Here is an 18932-nt window from a genome sequence, read left to right as displayed (position 1 = left end):
TTATCCATTCTTAAGAGGTAAGTTTTTTTCTGCCTCTCCCTTACCTCACCCCACTCCTTTAAAGTTGTTTGAGTTCTACCAATAAGCCATTTGTTCCCTTTTATTCAAGTGGCAGCAATATAGAGTTCTGATCTGATTGGGACCCTTAATAAGTACTTAGTAAGTATAAATATAAGCATCCTTATATTTTTTGAGATGATAGAAATCAATATCATAAACATGTGGGAGATGGGGTTTGAGACCAGACATGGTATAGAGGAGTTTTTGTCCAAATAATATCAGAATCAGCTAGTAGGTTTGAGAGTCTTGTAGTCTTCTAGGACTTGTCTGATTCAACTACTTCAGACTTTGTGAAGATTGGTTTTGGGAGTCCATAGTTTAACAGATGCTCAAGTGATTCTTACACATATTAATGTTTAAAAACTACTAGCCTAGAATATTGACTGCCACTTGTATGTGTGAGTGTGTGTGTGCCTGGACGCGTGTGTTAATTTCATCTCACTGCCCTATTTATAAATTTGGAATAATATTGTTTTTGACAGGTAAAATCTTTCTTTCTTTTACCTTCCTATACCATCTCTTACATATTTATTTTGCAATTCCAGTTCCTAATCCTATATAACAGATTACTCCAAAAGAGCAGTTTAAACCAAGCAGTTTTAGTCCACAATATTTTGATCAATAGTTTGCAAAGGGTTTGCTTGGATCTGTTTCACTTGGAGGATCTCATCCAGTTACAGTAAGATGTTGACTGAGGCTGCCGTCATCTGAAGACATAACAAGGCTGGTCATCCCATATGGTTTATTCACATGCCTATCAATTGATGCTGTTGGCTGAAAGTTCAACTTGGACTGTTGACCAGAGCATCAGACTGTGGTCTCCTCCACTACACACTCAAGATTTGTAACTTCTACTGTCTAAAGGCTTGCCTTGTATGTAACAGATATCTATCCATGAGGTGTCTGAACTCCAGTTTACCATCCCCTAAACAGGTCTTTTTCCCCCTATAATGCCCCATTTACATTTAATACTGTATATAGGAGTACCAAAAATTGTGCTAATGGATTACTTGAGTGCCAAGATATTTCACCCTTTCTCTATCATGTAGCAGCAATGCTACCACTTCAAACGTTAAGTTTTGAGTACTCCTGCCAATATGATCATTCCTTTCTGTGTCTGCTGCACAAGGTGGACCAAATGACCAGGAAGCGGTCATACCTTCAAATTTAGTGAACTCTAACTATGTACTCTGGAGAAAGCCTTTCCTTTTAGTACCCAGAAACATTAAAACTACAGAGCCTAAAGTTATAGGAACAGGGAACTCAAATTGCCCAAATGTATAACTGGGGGTGATGGAGAGTAGGGTCAATCCTATTTGAAATGTTCAAGGTCATCTAATTAAATATCCTACCTCTTCCCTATCAGTGCTCTGACTTTGACTTAGGAAATTGCCCTCCTCTGAAAATTCAGCCTTATTTGAAGTTATGCTCGTACTTGCTTACACTTAGGTCTTCAATTCTGTCATAGATGAGTGCCTCCTTAAATGTTGCCTAAGAGGCTCTCTGGATCTTGAAGTTCCCTTATTAATAGATTGCTTCATGCATCAATGTTACTTAACAATAGCCACCCAATTTCATAGCCCTTTCAGTTACTATTTTCCTTTAACTCTTAAATGCTAACAAAAATATACCAGATTATATTATCCCTGCTTCCCATCTCCATTCACCACAGTTAAAAATCTTGGAAGTCCCACTGCTACAACTTTCCAAGGACTATTGATAATCCACCTGCCATCAGTGATGAGGTCTTCATGGCCATATAGCCATCAAGTGGTCCATTTCCAGAATTCCATTGTTGGAGGCTACTTCTTAGGACTCTTCCTGGCAACAGCTGTCTGAGGTTAAGTTCCTTAGACCTTGAGACAGAAGTTGTTGAAGGAAATGATTTGTTGAGGATGTCCTTTCATAAAAAGAGGATTAGGGAAGCAGGGAAGGACAGGAGAAAGAAGCTAAGAGAGTAAGTCTTCTCAGCTAGAGACTAGCTTCAGCCTGATTTCAAGGGAAGCTCTGCTGCATAAACTGTGCTACAGACCTACCCTCACCTTAAGCAAGAGAGCTGAAACTATTTTTTAACCACCCCCTCAGTTCAGTCAGTCATTGGCCTGACTATCCCAGAAAGAGTATTATCCTTATTTGGGGATGAGGCAGTTCCTGTTTGGCTGCCAGAGAAGGTGATGGTTAAGAGCCCTTAGCAGCTAACATTCTTAGTAGCTGTGTGATGTATGCATCTGACAGACTCAGTGAGAATCCATATAAGGCACCAGTAACATCACTAATGAAGCAAGGGTTTGGATAAATGACAAACTTTTTTTTTTCCTATCATGGGAGTAAATGGTACAATATTTCTGAAGGGATATTTGGAAATAGATTATGAAAGACACGAAAGCATTATGTGTGTTGATGTAGCTGCAACTAACTCAATTCAGAACAGAGAACTTAATGCTTTTTTTTTTTTTTTTTTTTTTTTTTTTTTTTTTTTGCGGTACACGGGCCTCTCACTGCTGTGGTCTCTCCCGTTGTGGAGCTCAGGCTCCGGATGTGCAGACCCAGCGGCCATGGCTCACAGGCCCAGCCGCTCCGCGGCATGTGGGATCCTCCCGGACCGGGGCACGAACCCGTGTCCCCTGCATCGGCAGGTGGACTCTCAACCACTGCGCCACCAGGGAAGCCCAACTTAATGCTTTTTAACAAAGCAAATTTACTGTGGTGAAGTGTCCTTAGGAAAACACGTGTATAAGTATGTGAATATGTCTATACACAGATATTCATAAAACAATGTTTGTAAGAGCAAAATTCTTGAGTTAAAATTTCAAGAATGAAGTAGTGGTTAAATAATTCCATTATTTTACTATTTTATTTATTATAATCTGATATTATAATAGAAACATTAATAGATTCCTTTGTGATTAATATATCTATATGTTACATACATGAAAGACAAAATAAGTTGTTAAATTTTTTATAATCATTATTTAGTGTTTTGTAGCCCTTAGAATCTCTCTGTACAAAAACGTGTAAAGAAACTCTGTAAACAAACATATTTGAGGGCTTTTAAACATATTCTAAAAGAGTATCATACTCAAAATAACCTAAGATCCCCAGGTCTCATAAGAATTGCACCCAAAATTTGAAAGCAGTTAATGCCTAGAAGATAACACTTTGGGCATGGCTGACTCTAGCTCGATAACATTTGTATAATGTGATTTATAGATAGTGTCCATTATGCCTGACAGGATCTATACCTTACAGGATGTTAAACATTTAGAATATTACTCATGATTGTAGTTTTTAAAAATTTGGCTTATCTCAGTTTCATAATTTTTCCACAATGTACTGTTTATTTATAAAAGTTTATTTTTATTTATAGCTGCAATATATATCTTTACAAAGAAATGAGGAGCTTTTCCCTTAAATCAGACTCATACGTTGAATTACTTACAGGAATCTTTATTATAAAAATATTTGGTTTACAGGTTTTCAATATGCTTAATTTATGTAGCAAATATAGTTGGTGTATTTTTCTTGATCTCAAGGATCTTTTCAGTATATTCGAATGAAATAATTTCCAGTTTTTGAACTCACAAGGAAAGGTAGAAATTGACTGCTGGCACAAAATCGTATTCTTCAGAAATAAATAACTATACATATTTTTTAAAATTTGGCATAAAAATGCAGATGTGTAAAATGGATAGAAGGATATAGGACCGATATCATATGAAGGATAGCAACATTCTTGCCACCCATGGGTCCAGACGGGTGGGTGCTCTAAAAAATTTGTTCTTTTTCTAGCTTTCAAGTTAACTAATTTCATCTCTCTAGTTTCTGAAGTGACAGCATATTATTGCTACCCTTACTTGGACAGGTTAAATATTCAGTAGCTATAAGTGAAAATTTGATGTGAAATGGTTCTTCAAAAAGATTATTTTCTAAATGATTGGAGTCTATTCCATTTTTATCCTTCCCAGTAAAAATCGAACAGAGATTAAGCCTTAGCTGTACACATCCCCTTCTCTCCTTAGTGGTCTTCAAAATACAGATATGCTTGATGATGTAACATAGGCTTTAAATTACAAAAATAGATGTGTAATCAATATGTCACAAATGTTTGAGCAGAGAACATCATGAAAAGTAGATATTGATAGTTGGCACTGTTTCCTTTATGACCAAAAGCCTCCATTCTTTTTCCTTTTTTTTTTTTTTTTTTTGTGGTATGCGGGACTCTCACTGCTGTGGCCTCTCCCGTTGCGGAGCACAGGCTCCGGACGCGCAGGCTCAGCGGCCATGGCTCACGGGCCCAGCCGCTCCGCGTCATGTGGGATTCCCCCTGATCGGGGCACAAAAAACCCGTATCGCCTGCACTGGCAGGCGGACTCTCAACCACTGCGCCACCAGGGAAGCCAAATTCTTCTTTTTAAAACACATCTTTCTTCCTTTTGGAATGGTGTATGCAGGTGTGTGCCCCAGCTGCCTTAGAATATGAGACAGAAACTTGCTCTTACCTCCTCAGCTTTGTTGGTGGTTAATTACTTGACTTAACCAAAAAAAGCACATTTTGAATGAACTCTGAATCGAGTGAGGCTTGTAAGAATAGAAACAATGATATGATTGGATTAATGCCACACTCAAAATTTCAAATAAAGCTGAGAAGGTGATTCCTATCACACCCACTTTTGTTGTTAAAAAAACACATCATGACCTCCTTCATTTGTCCTCACAACAAGCCTTGAAAGTAGGTGGATTATCCAAATTTTACCTATGAAAAGTTTTGTGAAATACAAAGGAGTTAACTTGCTCAAGGTGACACATAAGGATTTAAATGGAGACAGTCTAAATCTCAGGCCCAAGAACGTTTCCCCGTGCACAGTGCCTCCCAGGTTTTGTGCAGAATGTGGAGAGAATGATCTACCTCGCAGGCTTACTGTGAGAATTATATGAAATAATAAACACAAAGCTCCTGGAACACGGTGGACATTCAACACCCGGAAGCCACTAAATAACTTGCTCAAGGTTACACAGTCCTTGGTGAAACCAGGATTTAAACAGAAATTTGAATCTTGTGTACCCAGGAGTGCTTAGGAGCTCCAGAAGCTTTTCTTGGCTTTAACCCCTGCTGCAGAATCTGAATTGTCTTTCCCTCTGTCCCATAAAGCACACCTCAGAAGTCAGGGGACACCCAGCAGGCCTTTGCAGAAAGGAGGGAAGGAGCAGGAGTCGCATTAGGAAGCTTTACCTTCTACTGGCTTTTCTCTCGTCCCAGCTTCTGTGGTATCACATCACTTAATTCTCCACTTTGACCAAAGCAAATAAATGGCGCATGGAGGAATAAATATAGTAAGAATAACTTGCTATTTTCCAAATGTGGTCTCTTTATTGTTGTCAATTAATTCAGTTTAATGCAATTGGAATGTAGCTAGTGAACAGAGAAGTTATGTTTTTCTTCTACATTTAGCCAGATTGAAAATATCCTAAATGATTTTGTTTTCATCTGGCAGAGATAGCTTATACCTTATGCTTGTTGCCTTAGACATATATGAACTCTCCAACTGTCTTATTATTTAGCCCATAAGGACCATAAATATATATTTCCCAATTTTAAAAGATACCATTTTGGGCCACTAACTTAATGACGTAGTACTTAAAATTAGATATAGAAAGTATGAAGTAGCAGGTACAATACTTACCAAGGTAAGACATATGCATGCCAGTGAACTGAAAATTAATCCCACAAAAATTCAGGAACTACCAGTGAAATTTCTGAATAAGGGTTGTTTGACTGTTTGGGAATCATTTTTACTGCTGATCCATGAACAGGCTTGAGTGGTGTAGTCATACAATTAAGATTCTGGGAGCTTAATTAGGTAAGGTAACATTGGAAGGCAATTTGATACTCTTTCTTTAGGAAGAAGTAAAATTATTTTTGTTTGGATATGATGAGATCTTATTTATAGAAAATCAACAGATTCAGTAAAGTTGCTGGATACAAAATCAACACACATATATCAACTACATTTCTATACACTAACAATGAAACACTTGGAAAAGAAATAAAGAAAACAATCTATTCACAATAGCATCAAAACCATAAAGTACTTAGAAATAAATTTAACCAAGGAGATGAAAGATCTGTGCATTGAAAACTGTAAGAATTTGATGAAAGACATTAAAGAAGATGTAAGTAGTTGGAAGATATCCTGTGTTCATAAATTGAAGAAATTAATATTATCAAAATGTCCATACTACTTAAACTAAAGTACTTAAAGTGAATCTATAGATTCAATGCAAACTGTATTAAAATTTCAATGGCATTTTTCACAGAAATAGCAAAAGCAATCCTAAAATTCTTAGGGAACCACAAAAGTCCCCAAATCTCCAAAGCCATCTTAAAGAAGAACAAAACCAGAGGCATCACACTTCCTGATTTCAGACATCTTGATTGCTACCAAGCTATTGTAACCAAAACAAAGTGGTACTAGTATAAAAATATACACACAGAAAAAAGGGACAGAATTCAGAGCTCAGAAATAAACCCTTACACATATGGTCAACTAATACTGACAAAGAAATCAAGAATACTAATTGGGAAAAAGATAGTCTCTAAACAAAATGGTTTTGGGGAAACTGGATAATCACCCTTAGAAGAATAAACTTGGATCCCTACCTTAAACCACTTATGAAAGTTAACTCAAAAATGGATTAAATACTCAATCATAGGACCTGAACCTGTAAAACTCCTAGAAGAAAACATGACACCAAAAGCACAAGCAACTAAAGCAAAAATAAATGAGTGGAACTATATCAAATTTAAAAACTCTGTACAGAAAAAGAAACATAGGGCTTCCCTGGTGGCACAGTGGTTGAGAGTCCGCCTGCCGATGCAGGGGGCGTGGGTTCGTGCCCTAGTCCGGGAAGATCCCACATGCTGCGGAGCGGCTGGGCCCGTGAGCCATGGCCGCTGAGCCTGTGCGTCCGGAGCCTGTGCTCCGCAACGGGAGAGGCCACAACGGTGGGAGGCCCGAGTACCACAAAAAAAAAAAAAAGAAAAAAAAGAAACAATTAACAAAATAAAAAGGCAGCTACATAATGGAAGAAAATATTTCCAAATCATATATCTAATAAGGGGTTAATATACAAAATATATAAGAAACTCATACAACTAAATGGCAAAAAAACAATCTGATTAAAATATGGCCAGGAGAGCTGAACAGATATAGGTTCAAAGAAGACATATGGATGGCCATCTCATACATGAAAGATGCTGAATATCACCAATCATCAGAGAAATGCAAATCAAGACCATAATGAGATATATCACACCTGTTAGAAAGGCCATTATCAAGAAGACAAGAAATAACAAGTGTTGGCAAGCATGTGAAGAAAAGGGAACCTTTGTGCACTACTGGTGGGATGTAAATTAGTACAACCACTATGGAAAACAGTAAGGAGCTTCCTCAGAAAAACAAAAATAGATTACCATATGATCCAGCAATCCCTCTCCTGGGTATATATTCAAAGAAAATTAAAACAGGATAATGAAAAGATATGTGCCCTCTCATTCATAACAACATTTTTCACAAGAGCTAAGACGTGGAAACAACCTAAGTGTCTATCAATGAATGAATATATAAAGAAGTTGTGATGTATTACATGTGGAATATTATTCAGCCATGAGAAATAAGGAAACCCTGCTGTTTGGGACAACATGGATGGACCTTGAAGCCATTATGCTAGGTAAAATAAGTCAGACAGAGAAAGACAAATACTGTGTGACCTTGCTTATATGTCGAATATAAAAAAAGCTCAACTTATAGAAGCAGAGTGTAGACGGTGGTTGCCAGGGGCTTGGGGGTTGAGAGAAATGGAGAAATATGTTGGTTAAAGGATACAAACTTCCAGTTATAAGATGAATGAATTCTGATGATCTAATGTACAGCATAGTGATTATAGTTAACAGTACTATATTATGTACTTAAATGTTGCTAAGAGAGAAGATCTTAACTGTTCTTAACAAAAAAGGAATCATAATTATGTGAGGATGATGGAGGTGTTAACATTACTGTGGTAATCATTTAGCAATATTTAAGTCTATCAGATTGACACATTGCACCTTAAACTTACACAGTATTATATATTAATTATACCTCAGTAAATTTGGGAAAAAAATAAATGCGTATACTCTTTGACCCAGTAACTCTAGATGAGATATATACTCTGGAGAAGCATTTATATATGTAAACAAGGAAGTTCACACAGAAACACTATATGAAACATTAATTTTAATAATAATGATAACTAAAAGTAAAAACAAAACAAAGAAAAATATAAAGAAATATCGTATATGCTGTAAGTAATGAAATGTATAAATAACTTATATGCTATCCATGTTATACAGCAGTTAAGGAGGATAAGTATGCTTCCAATAGATTAATATAGAAAAATGTGGAAGATATAGTATTCAATAAAAGAATCAAGTTATGAACAAAATGTAGAGTAACATGCCCTCTATAAACTAAAGCATACAATGCTACTATACATTTGTACATATACATATATATTCTTATTTTTATCTTTACCGATATTAATATCTATTTATCTATATATCCATGTATATTTATCTGGATAGATATAAACCAAAGTAATAACTGCTAATTTGGGAAGAAACTGAAATTGAGGGGGGTTGTCAAAAGGAAATTTAGCTTCATATATAATATTTGAATATTCCTTTTCAAGAGGATAACACACTCATGTATGATTTATATAATAAAAATTAATTTTTAAATAAGAGGAAATTTAAGTGAATTGCCTAAGGTAAAAAAGCTAATTAGTGTCCAAGTCAAGATTAAAACCTAGGAATTCTGACACTTATGTTATTCACTAATTTTCTTATGCTACATTCTAGACAATGACTAATTTTCATTAAGCATTTCAATGGGAAAGAAAATTAAATATGAATTACGTCCAAGTTAAAATGGCATGAAAACACATTCTTACATCTATGCCATATTTTGTATTAATTAAATGATTTTTCTAGTATTAAAGCCAGTTTTTGGAAGGTTAATGAAGCATTCCCACAAAGTTGTAATGAGCACAGGACAGGTAACTTCAATTTTCCTCTGGGTTAGAGGTTTTCAAACATTAATATACATAAAATCATTGAAGCATTTGATAAAATGACAAGTTTCCAAGTCCAATCCCAATAAAGTCTGAAATAGTTGATCTAGGGAGTTTCAAGGAAGCCACAAGATATACTTAACAGTCCAGGTCATTCTGATTTGTTTTACTAAGGGCCCTAGTTCCAGATAGCTCAAAACTCATTGCTGCCACTTGAATGAAAGGGAAAAGATGGCTTCCCAGTAGAAACCCAACAATGTTAAAGAAGTAGAGGGCTGGAGAGGAAGCAGAGAGTGACATTCCTTAAGACTTGAGTTCTAGTCATCCAAAATGATTTTTCAGGGATTATTACCTATATGATGTGGCATGTCCCCTTTTTATGCAATCAATTTTATATTGGGATATTGTCACAATATCAGGTTAAAACAAACAAAAACCCCACAGCCTTCACAGAGAAACTCAAGTATCCTTTATTATTTTTCTATTCAAATTTTTCTCCTTTTGGTGATGCACTTTTAAAATAATCTTATTTATCAATTCACAAACACCTTAAAGAAGAAAATTAAATAAAATGAAACAGTAAGAGCTATACATTAATAGGACTCTTAACATGATCTGCCCCATTTCACTGCTTTAAAATATAAATATGCCAAAAAGAACCTTGCAAAGGGACATTTTCTTTGCCATTCACTTGAGTATGCTCAGTGATCATTTCTTCCAAAAGGTAGTCTCTGAAGAACTTCCCCTGTTTACTCCGACTTTCTCCCTGTGCCTTTGTGATTGAAATTACTTTATTTCAGATCACTTTTTTTCCTCTTTGGAGTAGAGATTGACTTCAACTCTTGATCCTTTGAAAGTGTACTTAGATTTGAAAGGGAAAAAAAGATGTAATCAGATTTTCCTAATTTATTTGAATAGAGAGAGTAGAAGGAAGTGTTTACTTGATTTTTGCATGGTAAGTGCTACTTTTTTATGAGCCATTTTAATTCTATAAACATCTTCTACTCAGGTTTTGTACAGTGGAATTATAGCCATTCTTTGTAAATTCATTTAAAATCAATCATTTGGATAAATGTTTTATTATAGTACAGATTACCATTTTCCTTCCAAAGACTTATCGATTTCCTCCTCTTAAAAAAGAAAGAAAAAAAGAAAGGTCCAATCAATTTTTCAAGCACTTGGCTATAGTAACATGACACTGGCTTAATTACATGCAGTAAAGCTTTATTGGCCACACCTGTTGCTGGCTTTTGTAAGCTCTGCGGGTATTTTTCTTGAAAGCAAATGCAAAAAAGTCATTTTTATCACTATCTGATTATGTTGTCATCATATGAAGTTAAATTTACTACAATAATCCATACCAAAATAATAGAAAGTTTCACAATGAATTTATACAAAACATAAAATCTGTGAAACATTTGAGCAAGAGATCAAATGCTTCTATGTATTTAGAAATACTAGAATACTAGTATTCTAGTAGAATACTAGTATATACTAGTAGTATACTAGTATACTAGAATATTTCAATATGTATTATCAGTATTAATGTATATATATTGATAAGTATTACAGAAGTATGGGAATTACAAACCTTTTATTATTAGATGTTTTCTAAGTTTTCTTAAAGGCTGTTAGTTCCTTGAGGTTTTGCATCTTAATGTCATGCTTAACCTTTACTCAAAATCTCACTGTATTTCCAACTTTAGAAAAACTTTTCTTCTTTTACTGATCTGTAGTATATACAAAACATACACATAATGTACATACGTGCAAAATATATAATACATAGAATGTATACACTGAATATAAATGTGAGTAGATGTAAATACATAGGTATGTAGAAGTACACATATACACACCCACACACATATATAAATGCACATATATATTGAGTGGTGTGCTGGGTCCAGACAGTCTCTAGATGGTAATTTTTTTTTTTTTTTAACATCTTTATTTGAGTATAACTGTTTTACAATAGTGTGTTACTTTCTCCTTTACAACAAAGTGAATCAGTTATACATATACATATGTTCCCATATCTCTTCCCTCTTGCATCACCCTCCCTCCCACCCTCCCTATCCCACCCCTCTAGGTGGTCACAAAGCACAGAGGTGAACTCCCTGTGCTATGTGGCAGCTTCCCACTAGCTATCTAATTTACATTTGGTAGTGTGTATATGTCCCTGCCACTCTCTCACATCGTCACAGCTTACCCTTCCCCCTCCCCATATCCTCAACTCCATGCTCTAGTAGGTCTGTGTTTTATTCCCATCCTACCACTACTCTCTTCATGACATTTTTTTTTAATTTTTAAATTTTTTTTAGATTCCATATATATGTGTTAGCATACGGTATTTGTTTTTATCCTTCTGACTTACTTCACTCTGTATGACAGACTCCAGGTCTATCCACCTCATTTCAAATAACTCAGTTTCATTTCTTTTTATGGCTAATATTCCATTGTATATATGTACCACATCTTCCTTATCCATTCATCTGTTGATGGACACTTAGGTTGCTTCCATGTCCTGGCTATCGTAAATAGAGCTGCAATAAACATTTTGGTACATGACTCTTTTTGAATTATGGTTTTCTCAGGGTATATGCCTAGTAGTGGGATTGCTGGGTCATATGGTAGTTCTATTTGTAGTTTTTTAAGGAACCTCCATACTGTTCTCCATAGTGGCTGTATCATTTTACATTCCCACCAGCAGTGCAAGAGTGTTCCCTTTTCTCCACACCCTCTCCAGCATTTATTGTTTCTAGAGTTTTTGAAGATGGCCAATCTGACCGGTCTGAGATGTTATCTCATTGTAGTTTTGATTTGCATTTCTCTAATGATTAATGATGTTGAGCATTCTTTCATGTTGTTGGCAATCTGTATATCTTCTTTGGAGAAATGTCTATTTAGTTCTTCTGCCCATTTTTGGACTGGGTTGTTTGTTTTTTTGTTTTTGAGCTGCCTGAGTTGCTTATAAATTTTGGATATTAATCCTTTGTCAGTTGCTTCATTTGCAAATATTTTCTCCCATTCTGAGGGTTGTCTTTTGGTCTTGTTTATGGTATCCTTTGCTGTGCAAAAGCTTTTAAGTTTCATTAGATCCCATTTGTTTATTTTTGTTTTTATTTCCATTTCTCTAGGAGATGGGTCAAAAAGGATCTTGCTGTGTTTTATGTCATAGAGTGTTCTGCCTATGTTTTCCTCTAAGAGTTTGATAGTGTCTGGCCTTACATTTAGGTCTTAACCCATTTTGAGTTTATTTTTGTGTGTGGTGTTAGGGAGTGTTCTAATTTCATACTTTTACAGGTAGCTGTCCAGTTTTCCAAGCACCACTTATTGAAGAGGCTGTCTTTTCTCCACTATATATCCTTCCCTCCTTTATCAAAGATAAGGTGACCATATGTGTGTGGGTTTATCTCTGGGCTTTCTATCCTGTTCCATTGATCTATATTTTTGTTTTTGTGCCAGTACCACACTGTCTTGATTACTGTGGCCTTGTAGTATAGTCTGAAGTCAGGGAGCCTGGTTCCTCCAGCTCCATTTTTCGTTCTCAAGATTGCTTTGGCTATTCGGGGTCTTTTGTGTTTCCATACAAATTGTGAAATTCTTTGTTCTAGTTCTGTAAAAAATGCCAGTGGTAATTTGATAGGGATTGCACTGAATCTGTAGATTGCTTTGGGTAATAAATAGAGTCATTTTCACAATGTTGATTCTTCCAATCCAAGAACATGGTATATTTCTCCACCTATTTGTATCATCTTTAATTTCTTTCATCAGTGTCTTATAGTTTTCTGCATACAAGTCTTTTGTCTCCTTAGGTAGGTTTATTCCTAGATATTTTATTCTTTTTGTTGCAATGGTAAATGGGAGCGTTTTCTTAATTTCCCTCTCAGATTTTTCATCATTAGTGTATAAGAATGCCAGAGATTTCTGTGCATTAATTTTGTATCCTGCTACTTTACCAAATTCATTGATTAGTTCTAGTAGTTTTCTGGTAGCATCCTTAGTATTCTCTATGTATAGTATCATGTCATCTGCAAACAGTGACAGCTTTACTTCTTCTTTTCCTATTTGGATTCCTTTTATTTCTTTTTTTTCTCTGATTGCTGTGGCTAGAACTTCCAAAACTAGGTTGAATAAGAGTGGTGAGAGTGGGCAACCTTGTCTTCTTCTTGATCTTAGTGGAAATGGTTTCAGTTTTTCACCATTGAGAACAATGCTGGCTGTGGGTTTGTCATATATGGCCTTTATTATATTGAGGAAAGTTCCCTCTATGCCTACTTTCTGCAGGGTTTTTATCATAAATGGGTGTTGAATTTTGTCAAAAGCTTTCTCTGCATCTATTGAGCAGATCATATGGTTTTTCTCCTTCAGTTTGTTGATATGGTGTATCACGTTGATTGATTTGCGTATATTGAAGAATCCTTGCATTCCTGGAATAAACCCCACTTGATCATGGTGTATGATCCTTTTAATGTGCTGTTGGATTCTGTTTGCTAGTATTTGGTTGAGGATTTTTGCATCTATGTTCATCACTGATATTGGCCTGTAGTTTTCTTTCTTTGTGACGTCTTTGTCTGGTTTTGGTATCAGGGTGATGGTGGCCTCATAGAATGAGTTTGGGAGTGTTCCTCCCTCTGCTATCTTTTGGAAGAGTTTGAGAAGGATGGGTGTTAGCTCTTCTCTAAATGTTTGATAGAATTCTCCTGTGAAGCCATCTGGTCCTGGGCTTTTGTTTGTTGGAAGATTTTTTTTTTTTTTCACAAGTAGTCAAATATTTAATTAAAAAATGACTTAATTAATACAAAGCGCTACATAAATGACAATTTTGAATAAATAAATTCCATAGAACCATGTAAAAACAGAAATAATTCACAAAAAAATGTAAATACAAAATAACTTAAGGATGAACCTATAATTCAAATAACGTTATAATATTTTGCATTCAAATTATTTTAGTAGCCTTTGCATCAGTTTTCCTTCCTCTTCCTTTCTTTGTCCCCTTAGTGTATATTTTTAACCTAGAAACTACAGAGATACTTTCCAAAGGCTAAAGATATTATGTCACTCCTTGTCCTAAACCCTCTAATGGCAAAACCCTTCATTCATAAAGTAAGAAACATGGGGACATGGTATGTTCTGTGGCTTTTTTTTTTTCTAACTTCTGTATTCCAGAGACTTGATCAGTACAACTTAAAACTTCAAAACTCAAGGTTTTGATAAAAATATTCACTATATTTCTACCCTTCTATTGAGAAAGAAGTGATTTCCCTGAAGGAAAGCAGACAAAGCAACTTTTTGGATAGGGAAGATGTCATAGGGAAGCTGCTGAAACCTGGTATTCACTGCAGACTCTTGGCTATCAAAACAAGGAAATAATAGAGTGTGTGTGTGTGTGTGTGTGTGTGTGTGTGTGTGTGTGTGTGTTGTTGGAAGATTTTTAATCACAGTTTCAATTTCAGTGCTTGTGATTGGTCTGTTCATATTTTCTATTTCTTCCTGGTTCAGTCTTGGCAGGTTGTGCATTTCTAAGAATTTGTCCATTTCTTCCAGGTTGTCCATTTTATTGGCATACAGTTGCTTGTAGTAATCTCTAATAATCTTTTGTATTTCTACCAAGTCAGTTGTTACATCTCCTTTTTCATTTCTAATTCTATTGATTTGAGTCTTCTCCCTTTTTTTCTTGATGAGTCTGGCTAATGGTTTATCAATTTTATTTATTTTCTCAAAGAACCAGCTTTTACTTTTATTGATCTTTGCAATTGTTGCCTTCATTTCTTTTTCATTTATTTCTGATCTGATCTTTATGATTTCTTTCCTTCTGCTAAATTTGGGGTTTTTTTGTTCTTCCTTCTCTAATTGCTTTAGGTGCAAAGTTAGGTTGTTTATTCGAGATGCTTCCTGTTTCTTAAGGTAGGATTGTATTGCTATAAACTTCCCTCTTAGAACTGCTTTTGCTGTATCCCATAGGTTTTGGGTCATTGTGTCTCCATTGTCATTTGTTTCTAAGCACTTTTTGATTTCCTCTTTGATTTCTTCAGTGATCACTTCGTTATTAAGTAGTGTATTGTTTAGCCTCCATGTGTTTGTATTTTTTACAAATCTTTTCCTGTAGTTGATATCTAGTCTCATAGCGTTGTGGTCAGAAAAGATACTTGATACGATTTCAATTTTCTTAAATTTGCCAAGGCTAGATTTGTGACCCAAGATATGATCTATCCTGGAGAATGTTCCATGGGCACTTGAGAAAAATGTGTATTCTGTTGTTTTTGGATGGAATGTCCTATAAATATCAAGTAAATCCATCTTGTATAATGTATCATTTAAAGCTTGTGTTTCCTTATTTATTTTCATTTTGGATGATCTGTCCATTGGTGACAGTGGGGTGTTAAAGTCCCCTGCTATGATTGTGTTACTGTCGATTTCCCCTTTTATGGCTGTTAGTATTTGCCTTATGTATTGAAGTGAGCCTATGTTGGGTGCATAAATATTTACAATTGTTATATCTTCTTCATGGATCGATCCCTTGATCATTATGTAGTGTCCTTCTTTGTCTCTTGTAATAGTTTTTATTTTAAAGTCTATTTTGTCTGATATGAGAATGGCTACTCCAGCTTTCTTCTGATTTCCATTTGCATGGAATATCTTTTTCCATCCCCTCACTTTCAGCCTATAAGTGTTCCTAGGTCTGAAGTGGGTCTCCTGTAGACAGCATATATATGGGTCCTGTTTGTGTATCCATTCAGCCAGTCTGTGTCTTCTGGTGGGAGCATTTAATCCATTTACATTTAAGGTAATTATTGATATGTGCGTTCCTATTACCATTTACTTAATTGTTTCGGGTTGTTCTTGTAGGTCTTTTCCTTCTCTTATGTTTCTTGCTTAGAGAAGTTCCTTTAGCATTTGCTGTAAAGCTGGTTTGGTGGTGCTGAACTCTCTCAGCTTTTGCTTGTCTGTAAAGGTTTTAATTTCTCCATCAAATCTGAATGAGATCCTTGCTGGGTAGAGTAATCTTGGTTGTAGGTTTTTTTCCTTCATCACTTTAAATATGTCCTGCCACTCCCTTCTGGCTTGTAGAGTTTCTGCTGAAAGATCAGATGTTAGCCTTATGGGGATTCCCTTGCGTGTTATTTGTTGTTTTTCCCTTGCTGCTTTTAATATGTTTTCTTTGTATTTAATTTTTGACAGTTTGATTATTATGTGTCTCGGCGTGTTTATCCTTGAGTTTATCCTGTATGGGACTCTCTGTGCTTCCTGGACTTGATTGACTATTTCCTTTCCTATATTAGGGAAGTTTTCAACTATAATCTCTTCAAATATTTTCTCAGTCCCTTTCTTTTTCTCTTCTTCTTCTGGGACCCCTATGATTCAAATGTTGGTGCGTTTAATGTTGTCCCAGAGATCTCTGAGACTGTCCTCAGTTCTTTTCATTCTTTTTTCTTTCTTCTGCTCTGCAGTAGTTATTTCCACTCTTTTATCTTCCAGGTCACTTATCCGCCCTTCTGCCTCAGTTATTCTGCTACTGATCCCATCTAGAGTATTTTTCATTTCATTTATTGTGTTGCTCATCGTTACTTGCTTCCTCTTTATTTCTTCTAGGTCCTTGTTAACTGTTTCTTGCAATTTGTGTATTCTATTTCCAAGGTTTTGAATCATCTTCACCATCATTATTCTGAATTCTCTTTCAGGTAGACTGGCTATTACCTCTTTATTTATTAGGTCTGGTGTGTTTTTATCTTGCTCCTTCATCTGCTGTGTGTTTTTCTGTCTTCTCATTTTGCTTATCTTACTGTGTTTGGGGTCTCCCTTTTGCAAGCTGCAGGTTCGTAGTTCTGTCTATTTTTGGTGGCTGTCCCCAGTGGCTGAGGTTGGTTCAGTGGGTTGAGCAGGTTTCCTGGTTAGGGGGACCAGTGCCCCTGTTCTGGTGGATGAGGCTGGATCCCGTCTCCCTGGCGGGCAGGTCCACGTCTGGTGGCGTGTATGGGGATGTTGGTAGCCTTACTAAGATTCTAGGCAGCCTCTCTGCTAATGGATGGGGCTGTAGACCTGTCTCGCTCTTTGTTGGGTATAGGGTGTCCAGCACTGTTCGTTGCTGGTCCTTGAGTGAAGCTGGGTCTTGGTGTTGAGATGGAGCTCTCTGGGAGATTTTCGCCGTTTGATATTATGTGTAACTGGGAGGTCTCTTGCGGACCAGTGTCCTGAGGTTAGTTCTCCCACCTCAGAGACACAGCCTTGACACCTGGCTGGAGTGCGCAGAGCCTTTAATCCACACGGCTCAAAACAAAAGGGAGAAAAAAATAGAAAGGCAAGAAAGGAAGGAAGGAAGGAGGAAGGGAGGGAAGGAAGGAAGAAAGGAAGGGAGGGAGGAAGAAAGGAAGGGAGGAAGGAAGGAGGGAATAAAGAAAGGAAGGGAGGGAGGAAGAAAGGGAGGGAGGAAGGATGGAGGGAATAAAGGAAGGAGGGGAGGAAGGAAGGAAGGAGGGAAATAGGAAAGAAAGGAGGGAAGAAAGGAAGAAAGAAAGGGGAGAAGACAAAATAAAGTAGGGTAAAATACAGTTATTAAAATAAAAAAAATAATTATTAAGAAGAAAAATTTCTATTAAAGAAAAAAAAAAGGGGGGGTCGGTCTAACCCCAGGACAAATGGTGAAAACAAAGCTACACAGACAAAATCTCACACAGCAGCACCCATATACACACTCACAAAAAGAAAAAAAGGGAAAATAATAGTATATCTTGCTCCCAAAGTCCACCTCCTCAACCTGGGATATTTCGCTGTCTATTCAGGTTTTCCACAGATGCAGGGCACTTCAAGCTGACTGTGGAGCTTTAACCCGCTGTTTCTGAGGCTGCTGGGAGGGACCTCCCCCTCTCTTTGTTCGCACAGCTCCTGGGGCTCAGCCCTGGACCTGGCCCCGCCTCTGCGTGCAGGTCGAGGGCGTCGGCCCTTTGCTCAGAGAGGGCGGGGTCAAAGGAGCAGCGTTAACAGAGCAGCTTATTCGTGGTCTCTGGCGCACTCAGGCGGGGTGGGGGGGGGGGGCACGGAGGTGGGGCGAGTCCGCGGTGGCAGAGGCCGGCGTGACGCTGTACCGGCCCGTGGCGCACCGCGCATTTTCCCGGGGAAGCAGTCCCTGCATCCCGGGACCCTGGCAGTGGCGGGCTGCACAGGTTCCCGGGAGGGCTGGTGTGGAGAGTGACCTGTGCTCGCACACAGGCCTCTTGGTGGTGGCAGTAGCAACCGTAGCATCCCACACCCATCTCTGTTGTCCGTGCCGACAGCCGCAGCTCGCGCAGGTTTCTGGAGCTCCTTTATGTGGTACCCTTAATTCCCTTTCCTCGTGCCCCAGGAAGCGAAGAGGCAAGAAAAAGTCTCTTGTCTCTTCGGCAGCTCCATGCCCGTTTCTGGAGCTCCTTTAAGTGGCGCGCTTAAACCCCTCTCCTCGCACAGCAGGAGGTAAAGAGGGAAGAAAAGGTCTCTTGCCTCTTGGGCAGCTCCAGACTTCTCCAGGACTCCCTCCCGGCCAGCCGTGGTGCACTAACCCCTTCAGGCTGTTTTCACTCTGCCAACTCCAGACCTTTCCCTGGGATCTGCCTGAGGCTCAGTTCGCAGCCCCGCCCACTGCGGCGGGTGAGCAGACAAGCCTCTAGGGCTGGTGAGTGCTGATAGGCACCGATCCTCTGCGGAATCTCTCCGCTTTGGCCGCCGCACCCTGTTGCTGCGCTCTCCTCCGAGGCTCTGAATATTCCCCCTCCGCCACCCGCAGT

Source organism: Kogia breviceps, chromosome 6 (genome assembly GCF_026419965.1).
Source record: "Kogia breviceps isolate mKogBre1 chromosome 6, mKogBre1 haplotype 1, whole genome shotgun sequence".
Lineage (NCBI taxonomy): Eukaryota > Metazoa > Chordata > Mammalia > Artiodactyla > Physeteridae > Kogia > Kogia breviceps.
The sequence above is the reverse complement of the archived record's forward strand: the minus strand, read 5'-3'. Positions refer to the sequence as shown.